This window comes from Euphorbia lathyris, chromosome 8 (genome assembly GCF_963576675.1).
Source record: "Euphorbia lathyris chromosome 8, ddEupLath1.1, whole genome shotgun sequence".
Classification (NCBI taxonomy): Eukaryota; Viridiplantae; Streptophyta; class Magnoliopsida; order Malpighiales; family Euphorbiaceae; genus Euphorbia; species Euphorbia lathyris.
The window spans coordinates 56214291-56222922 of NC_088917.1; positions in this window are offsets into that span (position 1 = coordinate 56214291).

The following is an 8632-nucleotide window of genomic DNA, read 5'->3' on the forward strand; positions in this document are numbered from 1 at the left end:
AGGACGGGTTTTAGAGTTATTTGGTTAATAAGCGAGCAATTCTCGCATTTAAATGCTTTTGTGTGAGTTAGTTAGGAATTAGAAACGTTCTATTTACTTTTCGTCGTTTAGGCTCGTTTTATGATCAATTTAGGCAAATACGGCCGAAATAGCATGCATAGTAGAATTCCGTTATCTTTTGAAGCTAATTGGTCCATCAAAAGTCGCACCAAACGAAGCGTTTGCTCAAAATAGGCGATTGACGGATCAATTTGGCTTTTGGACTAATGTTTTCCAGAGTTTTTATGCGTGTGCAGGTGTAAGTTCGGACGAAAAAGGGCATAGAACTCATCAAGCTTGAATCGAGCACGCTTCGGGCGAAAACGCTCGGCGAGCAGGGCCCCATGGGCCATTTCTGCTCGCCGAGCAGCCCTGCGGGAATTGGTCAAAAAGACCAATTCCGCCCCCACGAAGCCACGTTCGGCCCCACGTCTTCCTACACCAACTAGGACACGAAAATAGGTAAAAACGAGGCCCGAGACGCGTCTATAAATAGGATTTTTCCATTGTAATTAGATATCTTTCGTTTTTGTAAATTATTTTAGCTTTTCCCTTGTAATTCCTCTCCATCTTCTCCATCTTCCTCAACCTCCATTGAAGCTCCTTCAAAGCTTTTTCTCGAGGAATTATCAAGGTCCGTCCTTAAGATCAAGTCGCCGGCTGCAGAGTAAACAGGTTCCCTGAAAGGGATTTTTGTATCTCCTTTTATCTTTCCATGTTTGTACTCTTTGATACAGTTGCCGAACTTGACTTATTGTATCTTGTGACAATTATCTTCGGCTTTAATAATAATTTAGCTCTTATTTTGTTCTATGATTATTTGTCTAATCTCTGTCTTACGCTTTATTCAATTGGTTTAACTCATTCAAAAACCCCAAAATCTAGTAGGCACATATTGCGAGCTGAATCTGACCTAGTCAGAGCCTAGGAGATTGACGACCTCTTAGTTGATTAAGCGCCAATTTACTGAGCCTTAGACCTAGTTTCGGCCTTAGGGAATCACGCGCTAGGAACCTCAGGAGGGTAAGTAGGGTTAATCGCCTTGAATACAAGTGACTCAGATTAGGTTTTTATTCAATAGACTTGATAATCTATCTTTATTATTATCGTTCATACCATGTTCCTTCGAATAGTTTCATTAATAAAAGATCAATTAGGGGTAGAGTAACTTAGTTAGGCGTAGAATAACTTAGTTAGAATTAGATAACTTAGCTAGGATTAGTATAATTCAACCTAGGAGTAGATTAGTTTAAACAAACCAACTCAAAACCCCCTAAGCCTAGATAACATCCGAGATCGAGTAGCTCGGTACTTGCAGAAATAAATCCTGTGGATGATAACCTGGACTTAAACCAGAAATTTATTACTTGATAACGACGGGGTACACTTATCCCTTAGTGAGTTCTCATCTCGAGTTAGGTGAGGGCGCATCAAGTTTTTGGCACCGTTGCCGGGGAAAGTAGATTAATTCTATAAATCCCGACAACCGCCAATAATCAAGTTTTTGGCGCCGTTGCCGGGGATTTATTTCCTCTGCAATATCGAACCAAAGGTCGACTTGTTAGTTTAGGCATTCATTGTGAATATCCTTTGTTAATATCATATATACTTGTTTATAATCATGATTCTTTTTATTACGTATCTATACCGTTTATACTTGTTTATATACACATATTTATATATACTCATTTATGATAACCATCCTTGTTAATACTTACGCTTGTTTATATTCGTTTGTACGAACATATAGTTATTAATTTCATCTATACATGTCTGTATGTGTTTATTTATACTGTTCTTATACTTGTACAAAACTGTATGATTTGTATGATTTCCCTTCAGCTTTCATTTATTTCTATATTTATCTTTTCTCAGCGTATGCCTACGAGATCAGCGAAAATACCGGTTGTCCCTCTTAACCCTGAACTTGAATGTACTCTTCGGAGGAGTAAACAGATCGGAAAGCTGAAGAGTGAGATGACTGACAATGAACGGAACAATGAGCGGAACCCTGAGAACACCGGACCAGAAAACGACACTCGTCTGATGAGTGAGATCCTGGCACCGCACCGACATCAGCATCTGTCAGGCATTGCTGCTCCAAACATTCTGGCAAACACATACGAAATCAAGTCTGGTATAATTCACTTGATCCAACAGACCGGACTGTTTGGAGGAGAAGCACACGAGAGCCCGAATGATCATCTGGATCGCTTTCTAATGTGCGCAGACACTGCAAGGACCAATGGGGTCCCCCAAGATGCTGCTAGACTGAAACTGTTCCCGTTCTCTCTGACGGGGCAAGCTTTGGAATGGCTGAGAACACTGGAGCCCGGTTCAATCACGACATGGGCAGGGTTGGAGAAGGAATTCTTGTCCTACTACTTCCCTCCCTCGAAGACAGCAATGCTCAGGGGTGAGATCACATCCTTCCACCAACCCGAGCATGAGGCGCTCCACACATCTTGGACTCGATTCAGGAAAATGCTGCGCATGTGCCCTCATCATGACATACCCAAGCATCAGTTAGTGAGCGTCTTCTATCACGGACTAACACCCACCAACAGAGCCATTGTGGACTCCGCAGCGGGTGGAGATTTGTTTAGAAAGACAGCAACAGAGACATATGACATGATTAACGAGCTGGCCAGGAAGAGTGTGCAGTGGCAAGAACAGAAGCTCGCCGGCCCCACAAGGCAGCGGGTATTTGCTGTGGAAGAACAGGAACAGAATCCGGTTGTTGCGAATTTGAGTAGGAAAATGGACGTACTGTTGGCTACGCTCAGCCGACCTCCCACCTGCGTGCACTGTGGCGGCGACCATAATGGAAAGGATTGTCAAGCAGGTAGCCCTTTCGCTGGAGATGGGGTGGAGATGGTCAACTATGTTGGGGGGCAGCCGAGATACAATCAGAACTATAACAACTCCAACCCCAACAACTACAACTCCTACAACAACAACAACAATGGCAACTACAGGAGGCCTCAGCACCCGAACCTCTCTTACGAGAATTCAAATCAAAATGTGCTCCGACCTCCTAGCGGATTTGTTCAAGAGCATAAAGAGCAGGGGCTTGGCATGCCCCCATACCAACAGCAAAATCAAGGGCCAGTGCAACACCTTAAGGAATCTGACGAAGTGATCACTCTTTTGAAGGAGATCTCGGCTAGGCTTGCCAACAACGAAGCCTTCTGCAAGGATTTGAGCAATCAGGTAGCTCAGATTAATAGGGACAGGCAGAAAAGGCCACAGGGTTCTCTCCCGAGCACAACGGAGAAGAATCCAAAGATCCTGAGAAAGGATTGAGTACGGGGGAGAAATCGGGTTTCCTCGGTTTTTAATTCAAAGTTTGAACAATTCCATTATGCATTCCCTTTTCTTTTTGTTTTTATTTTCCTTTATTGATTATTGAATTTTAATCTCGTTGTTTATTTGCACTGTCAAACTTTGTTCCCCCGCACTCTAAAAAAAAAAAAAAAAAATTCGCCCAACTCGAGTGAGTTAGGCACTGCCCAGCTCGCCGGGCTGGCCGGCCGAGTCAGCCGGCTCGGCCGACACGGGCTGTTCGGGATTTTGAAATCCCGAACCAAAAAAAAAAGAGAAAAAGAAAGGAAGAAGAAATATAAAATAAAAGAAAAAAGGAAGAAAGAATAAGAAAAATGGGGGGTGACTCATCATCCCCTTCCCCACCTTCTTCTTCCATTCTCTCTTCTTTCTTTTATTCTATTCTTTTCTTCTTCCATTCTTCTTCTCCTTTTGCTTCTCCAAAACCTAACCCCCCAAATCCACCATTCTAACCCGAATTCAAGATTTAAGATATGAATCTTTACCTATTTTTGATTTCTAACATGTTTCTAGGCTTAGATTTTAGCTTAGGGTGATAATTTTTGAGTTTTAAGAAAAACCTAAGTTTTAGGTTTCTCTCTCTTTTCTCAAATTAATCTCTTGTTTACTTTTAAATTCTTGATTTTCTTGCAATTTGTGTTGACATGATGATTAATTTATAGTTTGGGTGTGATTTCCATTCTCAATTTGTGGATATTTGGAGAAATTGCTCAATTTGGGTAAAATCTCCATTTTAGCTCAAAGTTCAACTATTCAAATTATAGTTAGAAACGTATCAATGGAATTGTGAATTGCATTCTTTTTTATGTTTTAGTCATTGGGTATCTCCAATTTTGCATGAATTTGTGAATTTCGGGTGAAACACTTAGGGACCTAATACTTATGGTTTAGTCCCTAAGTTCCTAAAGCTATGATTTTTGCCTATGAATGGTTGTTTGGAGGTTTATGTTGAAACTTGTAAATATGTTCTAACTCTTCCATTTTTGGTCTATTCCTCAGGAACTATGGGACGGAAAGGCAAAGCTAAGGTCGTCGTCGAGAATGAAGCCGAATCTGAGGTCGAGTTCGACGAAAGCCTCCAAGCTAAGTATGATCCACCCTTTGGTCTTATTGATGAACGTGAGGGAATATTGTACGATAGGTTTTCCAAGCAAGACCTTGCCACACACATAGTTGTTGATCAAACTTATTTATCGAGTATAGGTTTAAAGAAGGATTTCAATGAAATCCTCAAATTCCACGGCTGGTATAGACTAGCCACCAAACAGACTCCAGTTTATCACAACTTTACTTGGAAAAAAGAGCTACCTTTGGGCGATGGAAAACACTCTTTTAGACTAAACGGTAAACCCTACCGTCTCGATGGCACCACACTAGCAGCCCTAATGGGAGTTTATAACGACCCAGAGGCAATCTCAGACTTTGAGAAGCCTATAACAAAAGATACAGCTTGGGAACAACTCACAAGCATATCAGACTTTAACTCCCAGACTGCTAGCCCAGTCGCTCTCCTAGACCCACTTCTCAATCTTGTTCACAAATTTGTGGCCCACAACTTATTGGGCAAAAACGAGAGCAATAAAGTCTCAAAGACGGAATTGCTCATACTATGGTGCGTGGCCAACCACAAACACGTGGACAATATCAAGACCATATTTGAAGGCTTCTCAAGCCAAACAAGTAGAAAACGCGGTTCCCTAGGCCTTGGGCACTTAGTTACCAACCTACTTGAGAGCCAATTCAAAAATTTGGACAATCCCAAAATTGCTATTTACCCCACTTTGCTCAACTCCAAGTTTTTGGGGAAATCTACCTTTCAAGAAGTCTTAAACAGGAACCCAACCGGAGGAGCAAGCTCTAGCGCAGGGGGAAGAAAAAGAGCACGAGTTCCACAACAGCAAAGGGACGAAGAACCTGAGGAAGAAGAACCTGCAATAGCAGGAGACCAAAGGGAACACCAAGCGTCGGGGACGGAGGCCCAGTTCCAAGCCATCAACACTATGATGGCAGAAATGCGAGATCTTAACCTACGGACCTTTAACACTGTTCAGCAGATGGACCAACGGTTCACCAACTTTGAGCAGAACATGGACCAAAGGCTTTCGGGTCTTGAATACGTAGCAGCAGACTACTGCGAGCGCTACAACATGCCTTGGCCATACCCCCCGGCCGATCAGTAAGTTGTCTTCTCCACCCTAACTCTTTACACTCGTACTTCATGATTTGTGATGCAATGTTGGAACTTATTGCATGTTTTAGTGTGAGGAGAAGGGGTAGACAAACTTACAAAAATTGTATAAATTTTAAATTTTTGTTGCGTCGTGTCTAGTTTAGTTTAGCGTTTTTTAGGTTTTGTTTATGTTTTTGCATGTTTAGGACCTAAAACCGTGAACCTCCTTTGAATCTAAACTTTGTTATTTGTCTTTGAGGGCTGAGAACCGAATCTAAAATTGCATGACAACTAGTTTAGGCGTAGGACACAACTCTTGTATCTGTAAAAGCATGAGCTACAGTTGCATTTAGACCCTACTTTTGAAGAAATGCTAAAATCATTACTTAGGTAGATAACTTAAGAATTGAAGGCATGTAATATTAAACTTGAGTTTGGGGAAAACTAGTAAACACAAAATTGAAACCCAAAGAACTGTGAGCTGAATTTGAGCCTAAGAGCGAACATCAAAAAGCTCTTTTTCTTGATATTTTTGTGTGAATGCTTTGACTTGTGGAAGATTACAGATTTTGCACCTAATACTGTGTTGAACCTACATGCAATGATTTGAGATGATAAACGATGAATCAGCCTCATTAGAATTAACCCTTTTTCTTTACCTTATTTTTTTTTCTTTTTCATCCACTCTAGGAAGCCCCTTTGAGCCGACATTTTTTGTAGTTGTAGATTTTTCTTTCGTTCTAACCTATTTTTGCAAACCACAACTTGGTTCGCTATTTAACCTTTGTTTTCTTCTAGCGCTCTATCTTTGTTTATGGCATTACAGTAGCAAGCCAAAAGGCTAAGAAGTGAATGAGCATCACTATCTCAAAAAAAAAAGAGAGAAAAACAGAAAAAAAAAGAGAAAAAGAAAAGAGACGAACAAAAGGGAAAAACTTCATTCCCCAGTTCCTAAAAATAAAAAACGTCTCAAAAAAACATCCCAAAAGAAAAAAATAAGGGATGAATAAAAAGCTCAGTCACTTCGTATTTGCTAAAGCCATTTTAACTTTGTTTTTGTAGCGCTAGAACTTTTAACCCTTGTTGTACCTTTAACCCTCTAACCACATTACAACCCCAATTAGAGGCTGTTTTTGATATCATCGGAGTCATATAGCATAGTAGAGGAACTCGGATGAACGTGCAAAATCAACATAATCCTAAGCAAGAACATAAGCCGAGAGTAAACACTTTAGCCACCAAAATTGTGTGAATGAGTGAACTACCTATGGTGAGGTGTTTTACTTAGCGATCCCCTTAAACTCGTTTAATTGAACATGTGTCCATTTGCTTAAAACTATGACCCATGATAATTGAAATGCGGCTTTTGGATATCGTGTCTCTACTTTGTATTTCCGAATGCATGTAATTACAGATGCTCGAAGTTGTGTCAAGCACCTAGTCAAACCGGGAGGTTTTCTTGCTTGCTTGTGATGGCGGGTTTAGTTTTTAGTTTACTTGGGGACAAGTAAAGTTTTAAGTGCGAGGAGGTTTGATAGGGGTCAAAAACTCCTATCTTTGGGTACGGTTTTAGGACGGGTTTTAGAGTTATTTGGTTAATAAGCGAGCAATTCTCGCATTTAAATGCTTTTGTGTGAGTTAGTTAGGAATTGGAAACGTTCTATTTACTTTTCGTCGTTTAGGCTCGTTTTATGATCAATTTAGGCAAATACGGCCGAAATAGCATGCATAGTAGAATTCCGTTATCTTTTGAAGCTAATTGGTCCGTCAAAAGTCGCACCAAACGAAGCGTTTGCTCAAAATAGGCGATTGACGGATCAATTTGGCTTTTGGACTAATGTTTTCCGGAGTTTTTATGCGTGTGCAGGTGTAAGTTCGGACGAAAAAGAGCATAGAACTCATCAAGCTTGAATCGAGCACGCTTCGAGCGAAAACGCTCGGCGAGCAGGCCCCCACGGGCCATTTCTGCTCGCCGAGCAGGGCGCTAGGCGCCTGCTCGGCGAGCAGGCTACCAGGCGCCTGCTCGGCGAGCAGGGGGCTGCTCGGCGCGAGCAGCCCTGCGGGAATTGGTCAAAAAGACCAATTCCGCCCCCACGAAGCCACGTTCAGCCCCACGTCTTCCTACACCAACTAGGACACGAAAATAGGTAAAAACGAGGCCCGAGACGCGTCTATAAATAGGATTTTTCCATTGTAATTAGATATCTTTCATTTTTGTAAATTATTTTAGCTTTCCCCTTGTAATTCCTCTCCATCTTCTCCATCTTCCTCAACCTCCATTGAAGCTCCTTCAAAGCTTTTTCTCGAGGAATTATCAAGGTCCGTCCTTAAGATCAAGTCGCCGGCTGCAGAGTAAACAGGTTCCCTGAAAGGGATTTTTGTATCTCCTTTTATCTTTCCATGTTTGTACTTTTTGATACAGTTGCCGAACTTGACTTATTGTATCTTGTGACAATTATCTTCGCCTTTAATAATAATTTAGCTCTTGTTTTGTTCTATGATTATTTGTCTATCTCTGTCTTACGCTTTATTCAATTGGTTTAACTCATTCAAAAACCCCAAAATCTAGTAGGCACATATTGCGAGCTGAATCTGACCTAGTCAGAGCCTAGGAGATTGACGACCTCTCAGTTGATTAAGCGCCAATTTACTGAGCCTTAGACCTAGTTTCGGCCTTAGGGAATCACGTGCTAGGAACCTCAGGAGGGTAAGTAGGGTTAATCGCCTTGAATACAAGTGACTCAGATTAGGTTTTTATTCAATAGACTTGATAATCTATCTTTATTATTATCGTTCATACCATGTTCCTTCGAATAGTTTCATTAATGAAAGATCAATTAGGGGTAGAGTAACTTAGTTAGGCGTAGAATAACTTAGTTAGAATTAGATAACTTAGCTAGGATTAGTATAATTCAACCTAGGAGTAGATTAGTTTAAACAAACCAACTCAAAACCCCCTAAGCCTAAATAACATCCGAGATCGAGTAGCTCGGTACTTGCAGAAATAAATCCTGTGGACGATAACCTGGACTTAAACCAGAAATTTATTACTTGATAACGACGGGGTACACTTATCCC